The sequence below is a fragment of the Sus scrofa genome, chromosome 8 (genome assembly GCF_054392235.1).
Source record: "Sus scrofa isolate SSC_HxYL_T2T_F1_AM1 chromosome 8, Sscrofa_HxYL_maternal_Yorkshire_Landrace_v2.0, whole genome shotgun sequence".
NCBI lineage: Eukaryota > Metazoa > Chordata > Mammalia > Artiodactyla > Suidae > Sus > Sus scrofa.
Window position 1 is genome coordinate 68,648,384 of NC_139390.1, and position 27,856 is coordinate 68,676,239.

General features: G+C 32.5%; 1 long non-coding RNA gene across 1 annotated transcript in view; it reads left to right on the forward strand.

The window, feature by feature from the left end:
- Nucleotides 1-6,148, forward strand: part of LOC146400825 (uncharacterized) — a 36,308-nt gene extending 30,160 nt beyond the window's left edge. Inside the window, exon 2 of the long non-coding RNA XR_014813769.1 lies at nt 3,572-6,148. This is a non-coding gene — a long non-coding RNA (uncharacterized LOC146400825). The remainder of the gene's footprint in view (nt 1-3,571) is intronic.
- Nucleotides 6,149-27,856: the final 21,708 nt, after the last annotated feature.

A 27,856-nucleotide genomic window follows, 5' to 3' on the forward strand; every position in this document is an offset into this window, starting at 1 on the left:
TAAGTTTGATTTTCTGAAAAAGAAAGATCAGTCTCAGGTATTTTAACAGAAATATTGCTTATTTTTTATATATTTGTTGGTACAAATACATGTATCAACAAATGTTGGTATAAAATATTGGTACAAATATATGACAATGAAGACAACATAATGAAGGCAGCTCAATAACCACTGGCTTTATGACCAAAGAGCTATTGTGAAAGAAAATAACAGAGAATATAAATTGCCAACCTTTGGACACATGCTATTGGTAGTAATGTAACACAAGTTGTTTGTCACTAATAAGCCATTTTAAACAAATGAAAAACTGCCCCTCCAATCTTTAAGAACCTAACATACCTATAAGAACTTTCTAAAAGTAAATCTCAAGTCATATGATTATATAATATTTGTACTATTTACAAAATCATACATTCACAAGATATTACTGACGCAGTTATTCACTTGAGATATAAATCTAGATCATGAAATATGCAATAGTTTTTTAAAATTTTGTTAGAGTACAGATGATTTACAGTGCTATATCAATTTTTATTGTACATCACAGTGACTCAGTCATATATATATATAATATATATACATATATATTATATATATATGTATATATATATATACACATTCCTTTTCTGATAACTATCTTCCATCATGTTCTAGCCCAAGACATTGGATATAGTTCTCTGTGCCATAGAGTAGGACCTCATTGCTTACCCATTCTAAATGTAATAATTTGCATATACAAACCCCAAACAACCAGTCCATCCCACTCCCCATCCCCTTGGCAACCACAATCTGATCTCTAGGTTCATGAGTGTGTTTTGTAGGTGGTTCATTTGTGCCATATTTAAGATCCCACATATAAGTGTTATCATATGGTATTTGTCTTTCTCTTTCTGACTTATTTCAAATAGTATGAGAACCTCTAGTTGTGTCCATATTGCTGCAAATGGCATTATTTCATTTCTTTTTATGGCTGAGTAGTACTCCAGTGTATATACGTACCACCTATTCTTAATCCATTCATCTGTCGATGGGCATTTAGGTTTTCCATGTCTTGGCTATTGTGAACAGTGCTTCAATGAATATAGGGGTGCATGTATATTTTAGAATTGTGGTTTTGTCCAGACATATACCCAGGATTGGGATTGGTGGATCATATGGTAGTTCTATATTTAGTTTTCTGAGGAACCTCCATATTATTTTCTATGGTGGTTATAACAGTTTACATACCCACCAACAGTGAAGGAGAGTTCCAATTTCTCCACATTCTCTCCAGCATTTGTTATTTATAGACTTCTTAATGACAGCCATTGTGACTGGTGTGAGATGGTACCTCACTGTAGTTTTGATTTACATTTCTCTATAAAGAAAATGTTGAACATTTTTTATATGCTGACTGGCCAACTGTAGGTCTTCTTTGGAGAAATGTTTATTAAGGTCTTCTGCCCATTTTTTGACTAGGTTGATTGTGGTTTCTGTTGTTGTGATTGAGTTGTATGAGTTGTTTGTATATTTTGGAGATAAGGCCCCTGTGCATTGCATCCTTTACAATGCTTTTGAATTTAATTAGGTCCATTTGGTTTTGGTTTTTATTGTCATTATTCTAGGAGGTGGATCAAAGAAGATATACTGTGATTTATGTAAAAGAGTATTCTGCCTATGTTTTCCCCTAAGAGTTTTATACTATCTGGCTTTACATGTAGGTCTTTAATCCATTTTGAATATACTTTCATTCTTTTGCATGTAGTTGCCCAGTTTCCCAGCACCACTTATTGAAGAGATTATCTTTCCTCCATTGTATGTTCTTGCCTCCTTTGTGCACACATTAGTTGACCATAGGTTCTTGGGTTTATTTCTATACTGTTCCATAAATCAATATTTCTGTTTTTGTGCCAGTCAGTATCATACGGTTTTGTTGACTATACCTTTAAAGTATAGTCTCATCAGGGAGCCTGATTCTTCCAGTCTGTTTTTCTTTTTCAATATTGCTCTGGGTACTCTGGGTCATTTCTGTTCTCATATGAATTTTAAAATATTTTGTTCTAGTTCTGTGAAGAATGTCCTTGGTAATTTGATAGCGATTGTGCTGAATCTGTAGATTGCCTGTGTAACAACATCATTTTGACAATATTGATCCTACCAATCCAAGAGAATGGTATATATCTTTCCATCTGTTTGTGTCACCTTTGATTTCTTTCATCAGTGTCTTATAGTTTACAGAGTACAAGTCTTTGTCTCTTTAGATAGGTTTATTCCTAGGTACTTTTGAAGCAATGGTAAATGGGATGGTTTCCGTAATTTCGTTTTCTGATTTTTCATTGTTAGTATATAGAAATGCAGTTGATTTCTATGAATTAATGTTGTATCCTGAAACTTTACCAAATTTATTGATTAGCTCTGTTTTTCTAGTAGTGTCTGAGTGATTTCCTAGGTATAGGATCATGTAACCTGCAGTGGTAGTTTTACTTCTTTTCTTTTTCCAATTTGGATTACTTTTCTTTCTTTTTCTTCTCTGACTGCCATTGCTGGGACTTTCAAAACCATGTTGAATAACAGTGGTGAAAGTGGACAACCTTGTACTGTTCCTGATCTTAGTGGAAATGCTTTCAGTTTTTTTTCACTATTGAGAATGATGTTAGTTGTGGGTTTGTCATATATGTCTTTTATTATGTTGAGGTAGGTTCCTTTATGCCCACATTCTGAAGAATTTTAATCAGAAATTGGTATTAAATTTTTTCAAAAGCTTATTCTGCATATACTGAGATGATGATATGGTTTTTATTTTTTGGTTTGTTAATGTGTTATATCACATGATTGATTTGCAGATATTGAAGAATTCTTGCATCCCTGGGAGAAATTTCACTTGATCATGGTGTATGATCCTTTTAATATAAATTTGGATTCAGTTTGCTAATATTTTGTTGAGGATTTCTGCATCTATATTCACCAATGATACTGGACTGTAATTTTCTTTTTTGTGGCATCTTCATCTTGTTTTGGTATCAGAGTGATGGTGACATCATAGAATATGCTTGGGAGTGTTCCTTCCTTTACAATTTTGGGAGAGTTTCAGAAGAATAGGGGTTATCTCTTCTTCTCTGAATTTTTGACAGAATTTGCCTTTGAAATACATCAGGTTCTGGACTTTTGTTTATTGGAAGTTTTTAAATCACATTTTCAATTCTAGTACTTGTGATTGGTCTATTCATATTTTCTATTTCTTCCTGGTTCAGTTTTGGTAAGTTGAACCTTTGTAATGATCTGTCCATTTCTTCTAGGTTGTCCATTTTATTGGCATATATTTGTTTATAGTGTCTCTTATGATCCTTTGTATTGTGGTGTCAGTTGTAACTTCTCCTCTGCATTTCTAATTTTATTGATTTGAACCCTCTCTTTTTTTTTCTTGATGACTCTCACTAAAGGTTTATCAATTTTTTTTTTTAACTTTTCAAAGAATCAACTTTTGGGTTCACTGATCATCTCTAATGTTTTCTTTCTATTTCATTTATTTTTTGCTCTGATTTTTACAATTTCTTTCCTTCTAATTTTGTGCTTTTTTTTTTTTCTTCTGTAGGTGTCTGGTACACGTGAGCCACTACCCTCCCCCAGGAACTCTAGGAATGGAGTCAAGGGGGCAATAAACATAGTAATACAGATGAAATGAGACAATATGAAATGAGAAATAAATAGCTTTCAGACAAAGGAAAAAGATAAAAAGACACAAAAATATCTAAATGAAGTGTAGAAATTCAGAAATGGCCTGAAAAAGAATTCAGAGTGATGACAGTAAAGATGATCCAAGCTCTCTGAAAAACAATGGAGGCACAGATAGAGAAGTTACAAGAAATAGTTAACAAAAAGCTAGAATATTTACAGAAAAAGCAACCTAAGATGAAAAGCACAATATCTGAAAGAAAAAAATACACTAGAAGGAATCAACAAGAGGATAATAGTGGCAGAAGAATGAATAAGTGAGATGGAAAAAAGAGTGGTTGAAATCACTGCCACAGAAAAGAATAAAGGAAAAAAAGAATGAAAAGAACTGAGGAGAGTCTAAGAGACCTCTGGGACAACATTAAATGTACCCACTTTCCCATCATGGGGGTTCCAGAAGGAGAAGAGAGAGAGAAAAGGCTAGAGAAAATATCCGAAGAAATTATAGCCAAAAATGTCCCTAATATAGGAAAGGAAACACTCAAGATTAGGAAGCATAGAGAATTCCATACAGGATAAACCCAAGGAGAAACAGCAAGACATATACTAATCAAACTGACAAAAATTAAATACAAAGAAAAAAATATTAAAAGCCAGAGGGGAAAAACAACACATAACACGCAAGGGAACACCCTACAAGGAAAACAGCTGATTTTTCAATGGAAATTCTACAAGTCAGAAAGGAGTGGAAGATATATATTTAAGATGATGAGGAGGAACCTAGAACCAAATATTCTATCCAGAAAAGCTCTCATCAAAAGCTCTTTGATGTAGAGATCAAAATGTCAAAATGTTTTTCAGTCAACCAAAATTTAAGAGAATTCAGCACCTCCAAACCAGCTCTATGACAACTACTAAAGGAAATTCTCTAAACAGAAAAGGAAAAGCCACAGTTAGAAACACAAATATTACAAATGAAAAAGCTCACTGGTAAAGGCAAAGATAGTATAAAGTAGGGAATCACTCACTGACAAATATGATATCAAAACTAGCAAGAATAAGAAGAGAGGACAAATGCAAAACACTGAAAATGCATTTGAAATTAAGATACCAGCAACCCAAAACAATTCTTTATACAAAACAGATGATTATATCAAAAATCTAATGGGAACTGCAAACCAAAAAACTAAAATATACACACACATAAAAAAGAAAAAGTAATCCAAACACAACACTAAAGATAATCTGTCATCAAATCACAAGTGAGGACAACAAAAGAGGAAGAGAAGAAAAAAGACCTAACATAACAATCCAAAACAATTAAGAAAATGGCAATAAGTACATATATATCCAAAATTACACTGAATGTAAATGGATTGAATGCTCCAACCAAAAGTTACATAGCGGCTGGACAAATACAAAAATAAGGCTCCTGTATATGCTGTCAACAAGACACCCACTTTAGACCTAAGGATACATACAGACTGAAAGTGAGTTGATAAAAGAAGTTGTTACATGCAAATGGAAATCAAAGAAAAGAGGGAGTGGCAATACTCATATCATACAAAGTAACTTTAAAATAAAGGTCACAAGAGACAAAGGACGCTACATAATGATCAACAGAGTCAATCCAAGAAGATGATATAACAATTGTGAATATATATGTACTCTTTATAGAAGCACCACAATATATAAAGCAACTTCTAACAGCCATGAAAGGAGAAATTCACCACAACACAACAATAGGGGGGAAGACTTTAACACCTCACTTATATGACAGACAGATCATCCAGCAGAAAATCAACAAGGAACCACAGGCCTTAAATGACACCCTGGACCAGAGAGATTTAACTGATATTTATAGAATACTCCATCCCAAAGCAGCTGAATATACATTCATCTCAAGTGTACATGGAACATTCTCCAGGACAGATCACATCTTAGGCCACATATCAAGCCTCAGTAAATTTTTTAAAAAATGAAATTATTTCAAGCATATTCTCCAACCACAAGACTAGAAATAAACTACAAGGGGAAAAAAACAGCAAAAAACACTACCTTCTGGAAGCTAAATGCTACTATACAATCAATGGATCATTGAAGAAATCAAAGAGGAAATCAAAAGATACTTAGAGACAAATGACAACTAAGAAGTTAACAATCCAAAACCTATGGGAAACAGCAAAAGCAGTTCTGAGAGGGAAGTTTATAGCGAAACAATCTTATCTCAGGGTAAAAGAAAAATCTCAAATAAACAACCCAATCTTATACCTATAACATCTAGAGAAGGAAAAATAGTTGACTGACAAAATAAGTTACACATTTTTATTTCTGTTTACTGTTGATTTTCTTCAGTCAAGGTTGGTTTGTAGCCCATGTCATAAAAGAATCAGCTGCTTATCACACATGATTTATTTTAGTTCTTATTAAAGTAATTGTTGTCATTTAGAGTTGTTTGGGAGAAATTTTCCTCCTAATTAAAAAAAAATCAATCCTTTAATTTTGGGAGTTCCCGTTGTGGCTCAGTGGTAATGAACCTGGCTAGTGTCCATGAGTACACAGGTCCTATCCCTGGCTTTGCTCAGTGGGTCAAGGATCTGGCATTGCTGTGAGCTATGGTGTAGGTCACAGACATGACATGGATCCTGTGTTGCTGTGGCTGTGGTGTAGGCTGGCAGCTGCAGCTCCAATTTGACCCCTAGCCTGGGAATGTAATATGCTGTGGATGTGTCCCTAAAAAATATATATGAAATAAAAAATAAAGTGAAATGTAGAAAAATGGTAGTAAATAATTCTATGTAAAGAAATAACTCATAACACAGAGGTTGAAGAAAAAAGTTAAATTTTGTTTTGATGTAGGGAAATTTTCTCAAGCAGTTTATTATGTGAATTTTCCTGGAGGTTTATTCATAATGTTCACTTGACTTTCACAGTGTTAGTGGTACAATAAAAACAACTGAATTCAAGAGAGTACCATACTCAAGTAGCTAAATTTTAAACTTTCATTATTAATACTTATATTATTTCACAAATTAGACAAGTTTTTTTTTTTTTTTATAATCCCACACTAAACTGGTTTCTACTTAAATTTATCAGAAGGACTCTTATTAGTGCAGCTGTTGTGCCTAAAAGGCAAAGTCCAGCTGCATAACAACTTGTTGATAGGTCTAAATTGTTCAAACAAAATAAAAGAGAAAGTTCTTTCTAAAATCAAAATACAATTTAGGAGTTCCCGTCGTGGCTCAGTGGTTAACGAATCTGACTAGGAACCATGAGGTTGTGGGTTCGATCCCTGGCCTTGCTCAGTGGGTTAAGGATCTGGCGTTGCTGTGAGCTGTGGTGTAGGTTGCAGACGCGGCTCGGATCCCGCGTTGCTGTGGCTCCGGCGTAGGCTGGTGGGCTACAGCTCTGATTCAACCCCTAGCCTGGGAACCTCTATATGCCTCAGAGCAGCCCAAGAAATAGCAAAAAAGACAAAAAATAAATAAATAAAATAAAATAAAAATACAATTTAGATCACTGGACCCTATTTAATAAGTTTACCCTTTGGTCTAATTTATTTTTAGGAATACAGTCAATGCTTCTGTTGTGCTGCTCTGGAATTAGAGATTTTAAAACATGAATTCTTCACTTTACAATGGGGAAATTAAATCAATGGCTTCATGAAATGCTCAGAGCATAAAGTATTGACCTATTTAAATCAAGTACTGTAGAATAAATTTGCATTGTTTTAATACTGGATTAATTTTGCAAAATATAATTATGTATATTTTTATATTGTAGTTAAAAAGGTTGATTTAAGAGATTAAAATTGTTTAACCCCTTTACCGTCAATCTTTTTTGGCTGGTGGATAATCAGTCTGACAGAAGATAATGTTCTTATTTTAGAAAATGACTAATTCTTTGTTGGTTTTCACTCAATTCTACTTTTTATTATCTGATCTAACCAATTAAAACATAAAATGGTTAAAATGCTTCTGATAACAATGCCAGATTAAATAGATGGATCTTAAAAAGTCTCTGTTGTCAATAATATCATTTAAATACACTGGAGTTATATGGAAGAGACAATCACTGACTGATCTCTCAAATATAAATAATTTCTAAATTTCTTATACCTTTGATACTTTTATCAACATAATAATCCATTTTCTTTTAGGAGAAGTGATTTGTTTTACATTGATATGCACACACACAGAAGAGGAGGTCAGAGCTATCTGAAAATCTTAAAGGATTTTTTCACAGTATATTTGATCACTTAGAAAACATTTAAATGTTTCAAAATATTTCCTATCTCTTCAAAATAATAGAATGCAATTGGATGTATTTTACATTTTTTTTTGTGACAAAAACTGTTAATATCCAGGTATTCCTTGGCCATGGGCTGCATAATTCCAGTCTTTTCCTCTGTCTTTATAAGGTCTTTTTTCTTTGTCTCTATTCTATGTGTCTCTTATAAGAACACTTGTCCTTCAGTTTAGGGCCCACTAGTACATATAGGAAGATATCGTCTTGGCCTCCATGGCAAAATACATCTACAAAGATCGTTTTTCCATACAAGGTTATAGTCATAGGTTCTGGAACATAGTCAAATCCTTAATGGAGCCACTAAACTGACTACAATGCATCCATTGACCCCATCACAATTTATATCCCACATACAAAATAAATTTAACCCATCTAACACCTCCAAAGTCTCTATTCTCTATAATACCAATTCTAAGTCAAAACTCTCATCTAAGTATAATCAGTTTTAATTGTTCAACATTCCATCATCTAAGTCATATATGGGTGAGACTCAAAGTATTTTCTATTCTGGGACTCAATTAATCTCCAGCTATGAACCTTTGAAATTAGAAAAACTCTTTGCTTCTAAAATACGATAGTGGAACAGGCACAGGCATTCTCATTCCAAGAGACAGAAATTAGAAAGAATAAAGTGATTACTAGTCCCAAAGATATTGAAATCCTACAGGACAAATTCCATTAAATGTCAAGGCCTGAGAATAATCTTAATCTCCACGATCTGATTTCTGGGCCTGCAGCAGCTCCACCTTCTGCTCTGCCCACAGCAGCCCCAACCACCTCCACGCAATGTATGGAGGCTTTATCTCCACAGTCCCTCTTCCTTTTTTGAAGGGTAGAACACGGTTGCAGCCATGTAGCTCTTTGAATCCATTCCTACCTTTAGAATTTTAGAAGTCTGACAGCCTTCTCCCACTCTGTCCTGCCTTTGTTTTCAGTCCAAGAAGGCAGCATTTCTTATGATATAGAATTCTCCAAAATTTTCTGATTCTGCTATGTGAAATGGAGGTCCATGCCATTAAATAAGAAAGGCTGCTACAGATCTTTCCTTATTAAACCCATATTCATTTCTGGTTTCTGCTGAGATGGTTGCTTAGATCTATAAGTCACACACCCAATCACTTTAGCAAAAGGTTTTATAGCCACACTTTTAGCTCTTCTCCAGAGCATATTTTTCCAATAGTGAATCTCCTAATTTTAGCATTCCTTGCAGTCTGGATATGCCAAGAATTTCCCAAATCATCAAGTGCTAGTTCCTTTTTGTTTAACAGTTTCTTCCTCAATTTATCTTTTTCCTCTCACATTTTGCAAAGAGTAGCAAGGAGAAACTAAGTCACACCTTTAATATTTTGCTTGGAAATATTCTCAACTAAATTTACAAATCCATGTCTTACAAATTCTGCTTTTTACACAACCATAGGACAAATTTCAGCTAAGCTTCTGCCATTATAACAAGGGTGACTTCTCCAGTTTCCAATAACATGTTCCTTATACTTTCTTCAGACTCCTTTCCAGAAGTGCTTTTAACATTCATATTTCTACCAACATTCTGTTCAAGACAATCTAGGTTTTTGCTTTCATGAGCCTCAATATTATGGCAGCTGCTATTCATCTAATTTCTACGCCATTTCCATATATTTTAGTTTTTGTCACAGCAGCACCTCATTTCCAGTCACCAAAAGCTATTTTAGTTTCCTAGGGCTTTCTTATTAAATTACCACAAATTTGGTAGCTTAACAGGAATTTATAGTGTTCCCTGGTAGCTCAGTGGGGTAAGGAGCTGGCATTGCTACTGCTGTGGCTCAGGTCACTGCTGTGGTGCAGGTTCAGTCCCTGGCCAGTAAACTTCCACATGCCAAGGGTGTGGGCATAAAATAACAGAATATATACCAGAAAAATGTGAAATTTTGTATTTAAACTATTCCATTTTCTCCTAAAATTTTTATAATCATCATTGAAAAAGACTGTTTTATCATATTTAAAAAAAATTCTTCAATGTGAAATAAAACTCAACTTTTCTAAGTTCTCTGAAAAGCATAATCAATGTTCTTAAGTAATTAGCTTATTTTTAGGATAATTCTTTATATATGTTCTAAGTATTAACTTTTTAAAGTTGAGAATTAAACATTTAAAATAATTTAAAATAAGGAGTTCCCATAGGGCACAGCGGAAATGAATCCAACTTGGAACCATGTGGTTGCTCAGTGGGTTAAGGATCTGGCATTGCCCTGAGCTGTTGTGTAGGTTACAGATGCAGCTCTGATCTGACATTGCTGTGGCTGTGGTGTAGGCCAGCGGATACAGCTCTGATTAGACCCCAAGCCTGGGAACCTCCAAACACCGAGGCCCTGAAAAGACCAAAAAAAAAAAAGAAAAGAAAAAAAGAAAAATAATTTATAATAAGACTTTCTTAAAAATCTAAAATCTTATATACAAACTCTGGACATGGGAGATAACGAAAACATAAAAAATGTATTTCTATCTTATGAATTTTATGAATATGAAATACAGAGTTTATTACCATTGCAAAAATCTTAAGATGTATGTTTACAGTTTTAATTAAACTTTGATCCCAGCAATTTATTTTTAATCAAGATTTTTATAATAAACTCCACAATCAACAGTTTTGAAAGAATCAAAAGTTTTTAGGCAATGTGTGGACCTACTATCACTCAACACTTTGATTATTCAGCAACGCATGTTATGTAAATAAAATAACTTATAAACAATTTACAATCACAGAATTTTTTTTTTTAGGGCCGCACCTGCAGCATATGGAAGTTCCCAGGCTAGGGTTCGAATCAGAGCTAAAGCTGCTTACCCACACCACAATCATAGCAATGTGGGATCCTAGCTGTGCCTGCAACCTACACCAGAGCTCATGTCAATGCAATACCCTTAACCCACTGAGCAAGGGCAGGGGTTGAGCCTGCATCCTCATGGATACTTGTCAGGTTCATAACCCGTTGAGCCACGATGGGAACTCCAATCACAATTTTTTTTTTTAAATTCCTAAATTTCTGTTGATTTGGTCAAAAGATCTTGATTGACAAAAATATTAAAAATCACAGAACTCAGATTACCTCACAATGTCATATTTCCCTTATGACCTTTAAGTTGAAAGATAATTAACTTAAAAATAAAGACAATAGCATGTTAAGACCTATTCAATTGTATTCTTTTTTTAGTGTGAATATTCAGTCTTTTTTATTGTAATTATACTGTGAAAATCACCTTGAACAGAGTCAAACCATGTGCATTTGATTCTCTCACGTGTCACTAACCGAGATTTGGGGGAGCTGAGTTTATCCTTGAGATTCATGTTTCTCTTTCATAATAAAAGACACCCTTTACACACTACCTTAAGGCTACTGTGAAAAATTCAACAACATTGTTGTAATCAGTGCTATACAGTTTATTTACTATTAGATCCATTATTTATACCTCACAGAGAGAAGTGATATAATCTCTAAAACATCCTTTCTTTTCTACCCTTGATGATAAAACTCATGTTTTGATTTAACCACCTTCATTATAAGGTCAGTAATGCATTTTCTTGATTTGATAAATATTCAGAACTCCATATAAATAAAGATGTATGAGTGGTTAAAATAATCTAATTTACTTCCAAGGAGTTCAAGTAGTCAAAATTTTTTTAGCTCTATTTTTTTAAGTTTTCTTTGAAATTCTTCACTTTCTTCTGCCACTAAAGGGGAAACATATTTGTGAGGAATATTTTGTATATTTTCATTAAAGATCTATTGTCCTCTTTATTAATCATAGTAAAGGATTAAGATAATGAAAGGAAATTGAGGAAAACTGTAGTACTGATGTGAGTAGAATAAATGCTAATTTAGCTGTGAAAATGGAATTTTTCTATGCCGATATTTTATTGTTTTGTAACACTCATTTAAATGAAAGCTGGTCATGGTAGGCCTATGCTAAGTCACATTTTTTTTTTTTTTTTGCCTTTTTGTTTTTTCTAGGGCCACACCTGCAGCATATGGAGGTTTCCAGGCTAGGGGTCGAATTTGAGCTGTAGCCGCTGGCCTATGCCAGAGCCACAGCAACGCCACATCTGAGCCATGTCTACAACCTACACCACAGCTCGTGGCAAGGACAGACCCTTACCCCACTGAGCAAGACCAGGGATCGAACCCACCACCTCATGCTTACTAGATGGATTCGTTAACCACTGAGTCACAAAGGGAACTCCTAAATCACATATTTTTAATTAAAGAATAATGAACATTTTTAGATTATAAACAGTCCTTCAGAAACCATTGTTTCACACTCAATTTAACTTTACATTGAGAAGATACGTACACATTCTGTAAATACACCTAGATCTAAGTGCAGTTTGTACACTTCCTGTTGTTGTTATGAAGCATTTTATTTAATTTTAGTGTAGATTTTACATAGATTTTATTGCTTTCATTGTTACTTTTCTTCTTTTTTTTTTTTTAGCACCTTCAGTTATCCTGAATGATAACAATTATTCAAGTGTCCTAAGCAGTGAAAATAGCTCTGCTTCAATACCATCATATATGACATCTAAGATTGATAACACAGCTAAATCAATTATTTAAAGCTGTCACTTGGGGATTTCAAGATGATTAGGAATTACTCTTCTGTGGCTACTATTTGCAAAGTGCAGTTAACCAAAGCATACAGTACATAGTAGAGCAGAGAAGAAAGACCAGAAAATGAGAATTCAGACTCTGTCAAGGGTAGAGTCTTCCTGACTTTGAAAAATTATTTTCCTACATTTTTTATGAACATAATTTTATGACTTTTATGTAAAATAACAAATGTACACTTTGTCTAAAACTAATATATTTTTTAAAACAAATTCGGATCTTTTCTGAGACATACAAATCAATTAAACATGTGTAACTTCCTGTTTTATACAAAGTTGAGACTTAGTTCTTATTCAGAGTGGCCTATAATTCAAAGTGAGATGTGGATTATCTAGGTAACAGACCAAAAAATTGGCCAAATCCAATGAGCACATGAAAAAATTTTCAAAATCACTGATTTTTAGAGAAATGCAAATCAAAATGACTACAAGATACCACCTCACACCAGTCAGAATGGCCATCATTAATAAGTCCACAAATAGCAAATGCTGGAGGGGGTATGGAGAAAAGGAAATCCTCCTGCACTGTTGGTGGGAATATAAATTGGTACAACCACTATGGAAAACAGTGTGGAGGTGCCTCAGAAAACTAAATATAGAACTACCATATGACCCAGCAATCCCAATCTTGGGAATATATCTGGACAAATCTTTCCTTTAAAAAGACACATGCACCTGTATATTCATTGCAGCACTATTTATAATAGCCAAGACATGGAAACAACCTAAAAGTCCATAGACAGAAGAAGGGATTAAGAAGATGTGGTATATATATATAAGATGGAATACTACTCAGCCATAAAAAGAACAAAATAATGTCATTTGCAGCAACATGGATGGAAATAGAGACTCTCATATTAAGTGAAGCAAGTCAGAAAGAGAAAGACAAATACCATATGATATCACTTATACCTGGAATCTAATATATGGCATATATGAACCTTTCTGCAGAAAAGAAACTCATGGACTTGGATAACAGACTTGTGGGGAGGGGGAAGGAGTGGGATGTACTGGAAATCTGGGGTTAGTAGATGCAAACTATTGCCTTTGGAATGGATAAGCAATTAGATCCTGCTATATAGCACTGGGAACTGTATCTAGTTAGTTATGATGGAGCATGACAACAGATAATATGAGATAAGAATGTAATAAATTAATTAATAAATAAATAAATGTTAAAGAAAGGTCAAATCAAGAAGTGGGTAGCTCAATCAGATTTAGAAGGGAGTATTTGTGCAAACAAGAATTGGTGAGCAAGTGAGAGGAGAAATGGATAAAAGTAATCTACAGTGAAAAGTAGCTCTGAGGGATTCCCGGGAATAAATTTAAAGCATTTGTAAAGCTGCATATTTTTTAACGGTTAATCATAGAGTAGATGATTAATGTGTCACTATGTTACCCATTCATGTCGTGGTAAAATACCAGAAAAGTAAAGAAAATACCTAATGGGAAAAATTATTTTTTGGTTATGTACTTCACTCATTACATTTTGTCAAAAATATCCTATAAGGTACAGAATGGTAGAAATGGAATTAAGGAATTCACAGAATCTTGAATAGAAAAGTCTTTGTGAAAATATATTTCTCTCCAATGAATTAGCAAAAAAGAAAAAGAAAACATGTACTACTATTGGATTATAGCAAGTTTATAAGCTACAAGGTATAAAATGATATAAGGATGTTGTTTTCTACATGCCATTAATGAACAACTGGATTTTGAAATTAAAAATCCAACATCATTTACATTAGCACAAAAAATGAAGTACTTCAATATAAATCTAAAAAAATACGTACAAGGTCTACATAAAAAAATCTTTAAAAAATAGTATGCAAGAAAGCAAAAATATAAATATAAATTGTGAGATATTCCACGTTCAGAGATAGGAGTCAATGCTGTTAATATATCAGTTCTGCCCAACTTGATCTAAAGATTCAGCATAAATCCAATCAAAAACCTGGCAATTTTTTTGATATCAACAAACTGATTCTAAAATTTACATAGAAAAGCAGAAGACTGAAAATAGCCAACACAACACTGAAGAAAAACAAATTTGGTGAACTGACATTGATAACTTCAAGATTTACTTAAAGACACATTGATCAATACAATGTAACACTGGCACACACCCAAAAAGAAATACATCAACAGAACTTTATATAAAGCTCAGATACAGATCCATAAATATAAAGTGAACACATCTTTGACAAAGAAGTAAAGGCAACTCACTGGAGAAAGAATAGTTTTTTTAAAAAAATATACTGGAACAACTGGACATTCACATGTAAAAAATTAATAGACTAATTAAGAGCTTACACATTTCACAAAAATAACGAGATATATCATGCACCTATATTTAAAATACAAAACTATAAAACTTATAGAAAATGATGGAGGAACTCTAGATGACCTTTGGTTTGGTCATTTTCAGATTCAACACCAAGAAGACATAATCCAGGAAAAAAAATAAAATGTAAACTCTATTCTCAGAAATTCAGATGCACTGGACATGATTCATTTTAACACATATCAACATAAGAAGATAAAAAAATATTTAATACAAATCAAAAATTTTGTTTTTAGGCTACAAGGCAAATGTATAAATTTTTCTTCAAATGACAACAGAAATTATAAACAATGTGAATATTTTTTCCTAATTTGAACAAGACAAGTGTTTTAGTTGGGGAATGAAAAACAGAAATTATAAAGTAATTAGCTGATATTAATCCTACTCATTTTCTTCCATAGCTATCTGTCTGTCAACATGAAATAAATATTAATAGCTTAAATATGGATTAAGTTGGTATGAAAAAATTCTGCTATGCATAATAGGATTACTTCATAAATTCCTTATGCACATCAAATAAGTCTATTTATCTTTACCTTTCCTTTTTTCTTCTATTTTATTTTGTCTCAATACTATTCATAATCCACATTCAAACAATGATATTTAATAAATAAATTGAGTTTAAGGTAGTTTAGCTGTTCTCCATTCACTAATATTCATTAAATCTAGTGGTCATTTTCTTTAAAACAGAGAAAATTTTCAGATATATAAAGACTTGCTAGATTTTCCATATAAGCATATGTTGAAGCTCACTTAAGGGAAGAAGTCAAATCACCTACATCCTAGCTTCCAAGCGCTTCAGATAAAATTCTTGCTGGAAGAAGATAGGCTGAAGTTGTGACCAAAAGTTTTAATAAAATTATAACTGCTTCTAAAAATATTTCTTCGAAAAATATAAGGAAAAGCCAATACATTTGAGTCACTCATGTAGACAATTATATTTCTACAGAGACAAAAGACAATTTAGAGATTATTCATTGCTGAAAATTAACTTTGAAAAGTAACAAAATAGAAATTCAAGGAGAATAATGTATCCCCTTTGGAAATTCTAACATGAAAAAAAAAAAATTCCATAAAATTTATTTTAAAATAGGATATTGGTCATTTAAAGTTTTTCTTTACTAGTTTTAAGTTCTAATAGAGTAAGGTAGATAATAAAGATTATTTTCTTCACATATAATTAAAATTAATTAATTAATAAAGCCTGTCATTTTCAAAAAAATAGTATTTTAAAAAATATTAAAAAACATAAATTGAGTTCTATCTTTAGTGACATATATTAGTTCTATGTTTAATAATGATTCCATCTGGGAGTTCTCACTGTGGTAAGAAACCCGACTAGGATCCATGAGGATGTGGGTTCAATCCCTGGCCTTGACAGTGGGTTAGGGATCCCATGTTGCCGCTAGCTCTGGTGTAGGTCTCAAACGTGGGTTGGATCTGGTGTTGCTGTGGCTATGGTGCAGGCTGGTAGCTGTAGCTCTGATTCAACCCCTCCCTAGCCTTGGAACTTCCATATGCCAGAAGTGCCGACCTAAAAAGCAAAAATAAAAATAAATAAATAAATAAAGATTCTATCTTGACTTGTATTTGCAAAGAGAAATACACAGGATGAAGGTACTAGCAAAATACTTTTAAAAAAATATTTAATCTGAATTGCAGCTGGAAAAATAAGAATATAACTGCTTCTTCCCTTTCTTCAGGAATTTTATATTCATTTCATTATTCTCTTCATACACATGAGACAGACCAAACGCTGCATTCTATTTGCTTTTTCTTGCCTTCAGTTTTCATCCATTTCTCAAATTTTAGAAATTTCTGAAAAATATATCCTCTATGTTTTTGTGTATGCTGATTTAATTTTACTTGTTTTTAGAATCATTTAATTCAGAAAAGTTTTGTATAAACATGTTTATGTGACATGGCAATGAGATTTTAACTATTTTCTACTATATCTTTAATTTTATTATATATTTATCCAGATTCCAAGGTAGTATTTGGAAGATCATCGGTTCTTCACAACTATAACAGATGAAAATTGGGGTTTGATGACTTCGTATCTTACTGAATCCTGAAAAAACATATCTTTGCAAATCTCAGATGAACCATTTTGTTAGATGTAAATTCTGTTCATAAAGTTGCATACCTAAGTCAACAGTGGAAAAGTTTAAATACTGCCTATCAACTTCAAATGTCAATGGAAGATTATTAGTAATAAATATCACAGGGAGCTCTAATTACCTCCTTCAGCTCTGCTACTTAGGAAGATGCTCTATCCATTCAGGTCATACTGTGACATCAAATATTTTCTGTGCTAATGAGAATTTGTACCAGTAAAGCAAACAAAAAATAATGCTTTATCAAAAAACAAAAAACAAAAACAGAGCAAAAAATAAAGAGGTCACTAAAGCCAATAACTTGTCTTTTAAAAGAAACTGCTTTACAACAAACACACTGACTTGTATTATACCTTCTTTAATATTCTATCTGGAAACAAATAGATAAAGATGAATTTATGACACACTAAGGCCATTTTATTTGTTCTCCATCCTTTAAGAATGAGATTACATTTCTGCAGACTTGAAAAATTACTTCAAGTAAATGAAAGTCTATCTCTAGTACCACAGGTTTCTTTTCTACTGTCATCATATGATTGCTTTAAGTATTTAGTATACACAAAATGTTATTTATTCATAGGGATATTTTACTTCCATAATGTGAAAACTCAAAAGCACAAATTATTTTAAATATAAGGAAGAGTCTGTTTCCCTAAAAGATAAATTGCTAGCAAAACGAATTACATTTAGATTTTGATACCACAAATTAGCTTAAAAATCATAAAGTCTCAAAGGTCTGTTTTAATGTTCTTTACATTTCCTTATATTTTAAAAAAAAGAGAACAAAAGTAAAGCAAGCAAATTTCTGTTTAAAATTCTCTAGCATTATATATTTGTTAACAATATAATGAAAACAGATGTCATGTTTGGTTTTTTTGCCACTGAACAAACTTAATGAGTAAACCACTGAGTGTGGTTATAAGGATTTGATATAAGTTAAAGGCCTAGAATTTAGTGAAGTCACAATAAATGCTATATAAATACATTGCACTTTTTGGTTCCAAAGCAGTCACTTGTAGAACCTAAGATGAGAGGGACACAACTTTAAGTTAACTGGATACAGTATGATTACAAAAAAGGTAGACATAAAAAACAGACATTCATTATAAATCAAATTCTACAGAAAATTTTATCATCTCATCCCATAAATTCCAAATGTATTTATGCACATAATGAATTTAAAAATCTCTTTGGAAACTTTTGAGTTAATTTTACCTTCTATGTGAGTACTTCATGGTAGTAAGTGTGTGACTCTCAAGATACTCATAATACTGAAAATGATATTTGTATTTAGTTTTTAAGTCTACAAAGTGGTGCTCCAAGTTTTTGATACTGTTTCTTTTTTCCTCATGTCTTTTTTCATTGAAAATATTTATTCTCTAGTTTATAAAGTCAATTGGAATGAAGGCACTTTTCCACTATTTTTATTATCTAAAATGCTATCCACCTCTTAAATGAAGAGAATATAAAAGTTAAGTTATTCTCTAAAAGGAAATACAGGAGTTCCCGTCATGGCACAGCAGAAACAAATCCGACTGGGAAGCATGGGGTTGCGGGTTCAATTCCTGGCCTCGCTCAGTGGGTTAAGGACCCAGCGTTGCCATGAGCTGTGGTGTAGGTCGCAGACTAGGCTCAGATCTGGCATTGCAGTGGCTATGGTGTAGGCTAGCAGCTGTAGCTCCGATTTGACCCCTAGCCTGGAAACTTGCATATGCCGTGGGTACGGCCCTAAGCAAGTTTATGTACTTATATATTACATAATTTCTTGGGATTGTACTTATTTTTTGCAAGAATAACTGAGGACAAATAATGATAAAAAGCAATATTATTTTTATTATTTATTATTATTATTATTTTTTGTCTTTTCTAGGGCCGTACCTGTGGCATATGGAGGTTCCCGGGCTAGGAGTCTAATCGGAGCTGTAGCCTCTGGCCTACGCCACAGCCACAGCCACTCAGGATCTGGGCCACAACCTACACCACAGCTCACGGCAATGCCAGATCCTTAACCCACTGAGCAAGGCCAGGGATCGAACCAGCAACCTCATGGTTCCTAGTCAGATTCGTTAACCACTGAGCCACGACAGAAACTCCTAAAAGGCAATATTATTTTTAAAGGAAAGCTTAATGTTTATTTTATTAACTGATATTTGAATTTACGGATCTTCTTTAATTAAAATTCAAAATATGCACCCTGTTTATGTTTTACAACTCAAAAAAGTAAACAATAAAAGTATAGATCACTATCCATTTAAATTAAGAGTATTCTCACTAAATATATCATGTCTCTGATATGTTTAATGAAAATATATACAACATGTGTATGTATATGAGCAAATTTTCAGTATTACTTTGTAAATTAAGTCTATCTATTTCCATCACTACTTGGTAGGAGATATGTTTAGTATATGTGCATGTGTTGTGCCTAGGTTTCTGGTTTTTTATTGAGAATTTAGAATGCACAATAAGAAACGGGTCAACAAGCAGTAAGTGATCAGAACACTTAGATGACTTTGGCTTCTCTATAAAGAAAATACATTACACATTCATATAGGCCAGCTTTTAAAGTGAGTACAATGGAGAGTCCCTATCCTATGCATTATATTAGTTTTTAAAGACAACTGCAGACCAACTTAGTACCTAATCTATTGCTGTTCCCACTAGTTTTTACATATTCTGAATGGGAAATACTTTTTTTTCTCTTTTTTACATATAGAGCCTAGTTAATTATTAAATTATTTTTCAGCTAATTAGAAACACAAATGTGAATAAATGTATAAAACATGATATGATGGCATGTACTCATCTAAATATACATAAAGACACACCTTCATACACACTTACAGATTCACATTTACCTTTATACAAACATATACACACACACATTTTTTTAGATAGATATTCAATTGCATCTACTTGTATGCTCTCTTTATGTAGAAAAATGCCTGATCATATATAATTAATATTAATGTATATTTCATCACATATCCAGATAACACACACACACAACTACTGCATTTGGAGTAGATAAGCAATGATCCTGCTATAGCACCAGGAACTGAGACAAAATACTAACTCAGGTAGTTAGTGTAGCAGCATGGGCTCTGATACATTTTTTTGATATGGATATTGATTAACCTTTGTGGCAAAGGACTCCAAGGAGTAACATCTACACAGGCCTTGTTTTATTATAGGGAATGAGCATTCCCCACAGACTTTGTTTACTATAGGAAATGCGAATCTCTGGCCCACTTCTCAACTGATAAAAGAGGAATGAGAGGAATGGTGACTTAATCTAAGGAAAGGAAAGGACAAAGAAACCATAAAACTTATGCAGGACATTTCCAACTCTAAAACCACTATTGGACAAGGACTGATATAGGTAATTGCGCAAGGCCAATGGGAGAAAATCACATCTTTCTAGACCTCACATTGGTAAGGCGCCCCCCATCTTTAAGGAATAAAAACCCCTAAAGGACAATAAAGAAAGAGGGCTCTTCTTCCCTCTCCCAGCTGCCCTGGGAGCTATCTGCTTTTCTTTAATAAAGACTTTGCTTGCTTGCTTGCTGCCTGTGTGTTCTGGAGTTCATTCTTCGACTGCTGTGAACAAGAACCCGGATTCCAGTATCATATTTCCGGTATCAGAACTATGTCTAGTCACTTGTAATGGAATATGATGGAGGTAATGTGAGAAAAAGAATGTATATACATATGCATGACTGGGTCATTTGATGTACAGCATAAATTGACAGGACATTTTAAATAAACTATAATAAAAAAATTAAAAATAAACCCAGGCAGGTAGACATCCTCAAACTTGGTACACATTAAGAGAAGTGAATTCTAGTTCACTTTAACCTTGCTTTTAGTGAATAACACTGAAGTTCTGTTGCTTCATTTGTATAAAATGGGACTTTAAAACAACAGGTAACTCATGGAGCATTTGTGAAAATTAAGTACAATAACACATGATATAAACCTTTAAATTAATAATATCAGTGATATGTTATCTAACATAATTATCATGATTATAGCTATTAATATAATCTAAATTGAGAAGAATATACTATATGATAAAATACTGGCTCTCAATGTCTATAAACAATATATTTTTTAAATTTTGTTAATAATTTAATAACTCTTTTTGCATATATTTTGACATTTATAATCCAAAATTTTAGAGCAGAGCATCAGCTGCACCAAACCCTAAATTAGTTTTGAAGATAAATATTTTAGAATATCACTATTAAAATAAATCAAATTTCTTACAGTTATATAATCTCTATGGGACATTGTAAATAACACTTTTCTTTTTTAAACATAAATTTGAGTTTATAAGAAACAAATATTCATGAGTGCTCTTTTTCAAAGATTAATAATTTACCAATATACTGATATATTATAATTATGACTGAATAACTCTAAATATGTCGATAGTAATCTATAGGCAATTATATACATACACACACACCATTTATTCAGCCTAATATAAAAAGGAAATCATTATATTCCGAATAAATTTATTTAGAATCAGAAGAGTTTACTCAGCAAATTCATATTTAAAATAAAATCTTCATTATTCTGCTGATGTGGGTATCTCTCACAACCTAACTTCTGAATAAGGTACACGTTTTATGCTAAAGGAGATGCCCTGAATGGTAAATGGCCCTGGGTGGGATCCATTGTTTTTCCTACATACACATCACCCAGAAGTACTTGATCTGAGAGAACACTGGGATGGCCAGCAAAAGGCTCAGCCCTAACTCCTAGAGGCATGGAGCGCAGAATGCAGCATACACACTGAAACAAAGGGTGATGTACTGTGTGGAAGTACGACTGACCCCCACACTATCATTCCCAGTGTCCTAGTTATGAAGCTGTTTTTCATTCCCACTGGAGGCTATATAAATTAGAATGATAAAATATTTAGTAAATATTGACTTTTTCCACACTTCCCACTCACCCACATGTACTTCATGGGAGAGTATACTTTTCTGCTTTACTGATATTGTACTTGGCAATATAATGTGCTTGGCTCCTTGGAGCATATCTCCCCACAACTGACTTTGGGTTCAGATAAGTGACTAGCTTTAGACAGTGGTACTAAAACAGAGATTACATAAGAAAAAATATGTTATATGCTAACACAGTTGGCCTTGTCCTTCTATATTTCTGTCATTACCTTATGAAGAATATGCCCAGGGAGCCTGCTAATCCCAGAAAGAGACAGGTGGAACAGAACCAATCCAGCCAACCAGCAGACCCTTAGTTTAAAGTAGAGCTTTCCCAACAGATCTGTGAGCATGATGACACATGCTTGTTGTTGAAGGTTTAAAATAAATAACATAACCTGTAATCTATAGATTCTATCATAGTTGTGACATCAAACTAGGTTCAAAAATTTTTAAATAAAAGATGAAAGTTTTTGGAAGGTAAAGCCTATTTCTTATTCTTTTTCTACTTTATTTTCTACTACACTCTTGGGAATATTAGGTATTTGAAAAAAATATAATTACAGATTTCCTATATTTAGCAAAACCATGTGAGAACTCAGCTAAACATGTTAAAATACTAAATGTAATAGGAGACATTATGCTGACTTTTTCCCTGATTTTAAAATACAGTCATTGTTGCAAAATATCAGTCAACTTTAAGAGTGCTACTATAGCAGTTTTCTGACCTTGTCACTACTGTGGTTTGGGTCTGATCTCTGGCTCGGGTGAACTTCCACAATACATGGGTGGAGCAAAAAAAAAAAAAAAACAGAAAAAGTGCTATGATATCTGACACAATAAATTCCAAATATTCACATTAAAGTAAGTACTGAAGAATGATGAGTGGCTAACAACTTACTATTAAGTTTATTTTCTGTGTGTTTTTTTCCTAAGGAAAAAAACAGAAGTAATCAATTTAATTATGTGTGCTCATAGTTCTTCCTTTGTTATCCAGAAGACGAACACTGTTCTTTGTGATTTATTCATCCTACTAGAAAATGTACAAGCGAATTTCAGACTTTATAATGTGAAGTGGCGAAGTTTTAAGCTGTCAGAGCCCATGACAGGTATTTAAACTTCTTTTGCTAGTTTATTCTTTTGCTCTTTTCTAAACATATTCAGAAAGCTGACATTCCTGAACAGACTATTTCTTGATTCTGACTGGCAAGAATATTTACTGGAATAATTTATTCTTTATTGAACAAAAAATGTAGGCCAAATTGAAATGACTAGGAAAAGTAACTTCTGCAATTACTGTAGCATACTTTTTTAAATACCAAAAATTTTTAAAAGTGCTACTTACTGAACATAATTAGGCCAAATCTAACTCTGAGGCTAATAATGTATAATTTCAATAGCCTTTCTTTATATCTCTAAGGAACTGATCTATAATTAAATTTAATATAATATTATTTTTCATGTAGAAAAAGTTTCAACATCTTTTATTTCTGTTCAACATATATGTAAAGAAAAAAAAATAACTGCATATATATTGTTATTTGGCCAACAAATTGAATTTAAGTTATATGTTGATTAGAAAACTAGATGCCTCAAGGAATGTTTTGCTACAATATCTGCAAAAGTGTCTTATATTAAAACTCTTAAGAAGGCAAATTCTCAGACGTAATACAGAAAAGCCAATGATTTTAACTCAATTAATATTTGTGGGTAATTTATATTAGAAGTCATGGATTAATTATTTACCCCAGGTATTTTATTGTAAATTGCACAAACATCATGATATATAATATGTTATCATATAATATATAAAATTATAATAGACGATAATGAAAATAATAAACTACAATACAATATCAAAAACTGTCCTCTTTTAAAATTTTAATATTAAAATATTTCATCCAAATTTACTTTTTTATCTATAAAATGTGAGTGTAAATTTCCATGTTTATATTCATTTACATATCTGAAACAATAGTGGTCGAATTCACTACCTTTAAATAGTGGCGGTGATTCAGTGCCATTCCTATATTTGCCATGAGAAGCTGGTTGTTCTGGCTCTGAAGGAATAAAAAATTAATCAAAACTTTAAATTTTTTTATTCCAAAAGAATTTATAATGACCTTTTCTTTTGTGTAAATATATAATTAATATGAAAATAATATACAGACTAATAAAGACAGAGATAGAAGAAATATTCAGAAAATAACAATTCTAAAAATAGCAAGTATAACGGATTTACTATGTCAACAGACTTATGAAAGCCATAGTGTTTCTTATTTTTTAAATGATTTTTATTTTTACTATTATAGTTACAGTGTTCTATAAATTTTCTACTGTACAGCAAAGTGACCCAATCACACATACATATATACATTCTTTTTCTCACATTATCCTCTGTCATGCTCCATCATAAGTGATGAGATATAGTTCCCAGTGCTATACAGCAGGATCTCATTGCTTAACCATTCCAAAGGCAGTAGTTTCCATCTATTAACCCCAGATTCCCAGTCCACATAGTGGTTATTTTTAAATGTGATACCAACCAATAGACCAAAGCCAGAGGTAGGGCTGTGGAGAGGAGAACACATGCAACACTTAAGATAGCAGTTTGAGGGAGAGCTCCCAAATATATTCAAGTCAAATCAATCCTTCTCCAGAAAGACAGCTCCATAAACAGCAAACATTTTTACTCTACTCTTCACAATCATATTACCAGTACCTAGAACCCTGGTTGGCATATGGTTAGCAATTGATAAATATTATAGTAATGTATGAATGAGTGAACTACCTGAATAGAACCTGTAAGTAAGAAAAAGAGGTGAAAATAAAATTTTCAAGAAGCAGGAACAGCGCCCTAAACTTGTATGGTTAAAGGGACAAATGGTATAAAATGTATAAGAAATCAAAAAGTCAAAACAGTATTGTTAAAGTAAACAAATCCCAAAGAAATCCAAATATTCTCTGAGGAAACAATTGATTCCATGTCTGATAGAAAAGGCACGAATTGTACCTGGCATATTGTGCAAGCAACAATGCAAATGAAATGATAAGTAGACCATTTATAATGTCAAAATATCAGGGTCAAATTAAAGAGACTCGCACTGGCCAATAATGAGATATCTATGGATGAAATAACAGAATATATAAAACTGGCTTAAAAATAACCCCTTGGATAGGGATTATTAGGTAGAATCTATAGATAAAACACAATTAATTCTGGGTTGATAAGTAAACTTTGGTGATTAGTCCTTGATGGTTCATTGTACCAGAATCTACATTTTTGCAAGTGCGAAAATTTTCCCTTAAAACTAACTGGATATTTAAAGTGTTATGTATCCTGATATACAGGTAGCTTTTTGCAAAGACTATATTGTTTTAAAAGAATGCACTTACTTTTTTCATCAGGGTTTATAGTATGCATTAAGAAAATGATTAAGAATTCAAAGACATGAAATTAAAAATGTATAATAACTACACCGTTTCTGTCTTTCTGAAATTCTGATCATCTTATTTTTGTAAAATGATTTCTCGTTTGAGGAAATAAGTAGGCATGCATCTCAAGCTAGGACAAGCAGACAACTCCTCTAGAATGTATGCCAGATTTTTTAATAAGATTAAAACAAAAAAGTGGTAGGATGTGAGCATAAAGTTACTAGTGGCCATCATGTTCCACAAAAAGAAGTGACAAAGAGACAAACTGAGATCAGAAGTCTCTTGAAAATCTGGTTTCAGCCATACTTCTGTGAAATCCCTTATTTTTTTAAGTTATTTTTTTTTTAAGTTAGAATTCTCTCCCTTTCAATCCAAAATATATTAACTGGAGTTAATATATGAGGTTGCGGGTTTGATTCCTGGCCTTTCTTAGTGGGTTAAGGATCTGGTGTTGCCGTGAGCTGTGGTGTAGGTCACAGACGCGGCTTGGATCACTTGTTGCTGTGGCTGTGGCGTAAGCTGGTAGCTACAGCTCCCATTAGACCCCTAGCCTGGGAACCTCCATATGCCGCGGGTGTGGCCCTAGAAAAGACAACAACAACAATAAAACATATATATATATACATATTAACCAAGATAGGGCCAATAATGCCTAAAGATAGAATCAGTTGACAATTTAAATTATTTCAGAAGAATAAGAATTTTTCCAGTGAATACACCAGTTGCTTTAGGGAACAAGATCTAGAATGATGGTTAGGAATATATTTAGTGCAATTTATACACAAATATCTTAGATATATTAAATTTGTAAATACTGAGCAAGTGAAGATTAAAAAGAAGAACCTTAAAATGCACAAAAGTCAGGCAGAAAAACCTTAAAAAACAATAAATAGAAACTAGAAAGAATTCTTGACCAGAATAAATACAATTTTTTAACGAGACTAAGAAAAAATTCCTCAATTCTGTGGTGAGGATGAGGTAAGGTTTAATACCAAAATCATAGTTCAAAATCAATGTATTTTTAATTTCTTCGTAGTCTCAGGGCATATTCAAGTTAAATATAAAAACAATTATGTCATTTTTTTTAATGGTTATAGTCATAGCCACTGTTTTGCTCTTCTTGTTTTTAAAAGTTCAATTCAAAATCAAAACAAACATAATTTTATTATACATAAAACTTCTGGATAATTGTATACATAAAACTTCTGTATTTTGAGGACTTTTTTGTCATAAAGAATCAGAATTTTGGTGCTAGCATGAGGTAAAGCCATTCAAATATCACACATTAAGGAATGGTACCTTAGTTATGTAACATAGTAAATATAGAGTCCGCTCCTAATTATACTAGAAGGCAAGGAATGATTTGTTTGAATAAATAGTTACAAATTCAAAGGATAGATAATTTAACTCAGATTGCTCTGTGAAAAGTTGTTTGATTTATTCCAATTGTATTCAATATTTACTCAGAAAAAATGAAAATTAATGGTCCTAAAATAAATAATGTTTCATGCATAAAGCTGTCAACAAAAATGCATTTCTACTCCAAATAAAAAATGCATTTGTATTTTACTTAGTTTTATATTCATGGACATTCTCATTTCCATTTGTAGAGATAAGTAAAACTAAACTTCATTCAATTTTGTGCATCTCCCACCAATTTCACTCAAAAGTAAGCGAAAGTGTTATATTATTTCTTCAAAGCTGCTCAAAGTTACCATAGCAAGATTTTAAACTTATCTTTCTAATGGTTTCATTTTAACTGATTATTGTATATGAATACTTCATTTAATATTTTATATAATTTCTTACTAAAAAATTATATTGATATTTTGAAGCCTTCTAGAAAGCCCTATTTTAAATGGCCTAAATATTCCTCTGCTAATTTGCAAAAAATTTCTCTTATGTAGCTACTGTCTAATTTTCAAAAATCCTTCAAGTTAAATACACAGCATTGCTATAAAAACTTTTAAATTAATTCTCACATTGTAGTTAAATCAGTAACTAATCAATTAGTTTACAAAGGTAAATGACACTTGAGACCATTCTCTTAACAGAGTTTTTAACTTTTAAAAATTCATCTGACAAATATTTTTAAAAGATAGAATTATATTCCTAGTATTGTTCTATGTTCCATATGTACAATTGTGAGAGTAACAGATATAATCTCTTCACCGCTAATACCGGGTTGGAAGGGAGGGAGGTTCTGAAAAGTAAATAAATGACAAATACACAAAAAAACACAAGATGTAGACCACAGGTAGAAGAACTACTGAAAGCTATTGCAGAGAATAATAGGAAGGGGGATTTATTCAGAGTTATCACAGAGGCTTACTTGAGAAGACAGTATTTAAGTGAAGCCTCCAGGATTATGCAGAAACTTGGAAGTCACTCCATCAAGAATAAATAGCCTGTC